At 39.4% G+C, this 2,138-nt stretch overlaps 1 protein-coding gene across 1 annotated transcript in view; it reads right to left on the reverse strand.

Moving 5' to 3' along the window:
* Positions 1-2,138, reverse strand: part of LOC103386379 (leucine-rich repeat-containing protein 3-like) — a 6,232-nt gene extending 4,094 nt beyond the window's left edge. The window contains exon 1 of the mRNA XM_008320610.3: positions 1,881-2,138. The gene's annotated coding sequence lies outside the window, so the exon portion shown is untranslated. The remainder of the gene's footprint in view (positions 1-1,880) is intronic.

Consider the following 2,138-nt stretch of genomic DNA (forward strand, 5'->3'; position numbering starts at 1 on the left):
CAAACAACATGAATATTTTATATCTACAGTAACTCCTCATTATATATTGTGTGTGTGAGGTCTAGCTCTGACGGATCTATGCCTCAGATATCAACCGTCCAAAGGAACAGACGGTGGGGGAAGAAGGTGGCGGTGGTAAATGGAATAAATGCTGCAAAAAGATTGATGAAATAGCTGTGAGACATGCTATGACGTTTGATTTTTTTTTTTTTTTAATTTAATCTATAAATAAAAGCAAACATTTGTGCTTGAGGGGACGAAGAGAGAGAGACACGAAGGAATATTTATTCGGATTGATCGGGTTGGTGAAGATCAGAGCTCTTCAACACTGACCCCTAGGGGCTTAGCTGGAGGGGGTGGGTGTACAAGTTTTAAAAGTTACTTAATTCTTTAAATCAAATTTTTCTTGAATTTTTATTTTTTTTTATCAAAAATTATCTCTAAACACACATCAGCATTGAGCCAATATCTACTGATGAATGAATAAACGGAGGCAGACCATATTTTACAGCGAGGATGTCAAAAATACGGCCCGTGGGCCAAAACCGGCCCGCTTGGGGGTTCAGTACGGCCCGCTTTTTCAAAATGACTTTTTCAAATGAAACGATGCACACTTCATGTCGGAGATGATTTGTCGAATGATATTTCATTAAATATGAATATTTTATAATGTACTTATTTGCGTGAAAAACACGGAATTGTTGTTATTTATAAGTAAGGATGTTATGATTGTACTAAGTACATATACATGTCATATTATGTACACAGTCAGAGGTAGGCTGTATATAGCAGTACATCCCACTCCTTATTTGTGTGTCCTTGGCCTTGACCACTAGTCTACATAAAAAAAATGACCAGGACAAAGAAACAGTTACGGTGGAGAATATTTTTAGATTCCAGACTCACGATGAGGTTCAAATGGTTGAGCTAAAGAAATGTTGGCCGTACCGGGGGACGGCAGATCGGAGACAGATAGAGCTGTCAGACAGGGGGAAAAGGAAAACTCAGGGATGGTGTAAAAGTGCCATTTAAATAAGAGCGTCTGATGAAAAACAGATCATGATAAATGAGGACATGCGGAAGAGAAACCAAACCGGAGAAACAGAAATTATGACCTGGCAAACTCCTGGGTGTGTTCACTTGATGAGGGGAGGGAAAAAAAAAAAAAAAAAACTCAAAGCAAAGCCAAACAAGCAGCAAGACATCCAGAATCAGATTCTGAATATTAAATGTTTTCAGGGTTTTCTCGTCATGTTTGCGGAATACGATTTAGCTCTTTTTTGTACCCAGGACCGATCGGCTAGTACCGACAGCTACTGCAGACCGGTTGTTGAATTATATATTTTTTTATAGACTTCTGTTAGTATTGGAGTCTCGATAATATTATTTTGAAGTAATGCCATTTTTTTTTTTTTACTGTGTCCCACTGCTGCCATATTATCGGTCCGCGAACTGGGGGTTGGATATCCCTGATTTAGATGGAACTTATGAATCAGCTTTGGGCTATAAAAAAAAAAGTGTGCACTTGAAGCTCGAGTTTGATGCTAAACACAGCTGTTCATTACGATGGTGCTAAATAGAGACGAACGCACGCTGGCTAATTATCATAAATGAATAAGTCGCTGAGTAACTGACTAAAATATCGGTTACGGTGAGGATGAGTTATTATCGCTTCACATTACGGCCGGAATTTTTTTTTATTTTTTTTTTATAAAAGTAACCTTAAATTTCAGTTAAACAATCTCTACATTTTGAAAATAAAATGTCCAAATAAGAGAGTGGCGTTTCACAGATTCTAAAAGACGCACTAGATCGAACCGACGGAATCGATTAATCGATCCATTCAGAACGTATTGGAATAGTTTGGTAAAGCGTTTTACCTTTACGATCAAGATCCAATAAGTCGGAAAAAAATGACTCCCAGCTCCTGCTGAGGTGTTTAAGTCAGGCGGAAAAAACCGGTGCTTTCTTCTTCTCCACACAGAAGCTCGAGCTCCGAATGCATCACTTGCGTTTCCATGGTTGGTCGTCCGTAGACGCGGCTCCAGCACCGACCGTCTGAGGGTAATCACACACACAGAGTGGTGGAACAATCCAGGCTCTCTCTCCCTCTCTCTCTCTCTCTCACTCTACCTCTA

This window comes from Cynoglossus semilaevis, chromosome 11 (genome assembly GCF_000523025.1).
Source record: "Cynoglossus semilaevis isolate Cse_v1.0 chromosome 11, Cse_v1.0, whole genome shotgun sequence".
Lineage (NCBI taxonomy): Eukaryota > Metazoa > Chordata > Actinopteri > Pleuronectiformes > Cynoglossidae > Cynoglossus > Cynoglossus semilaevis.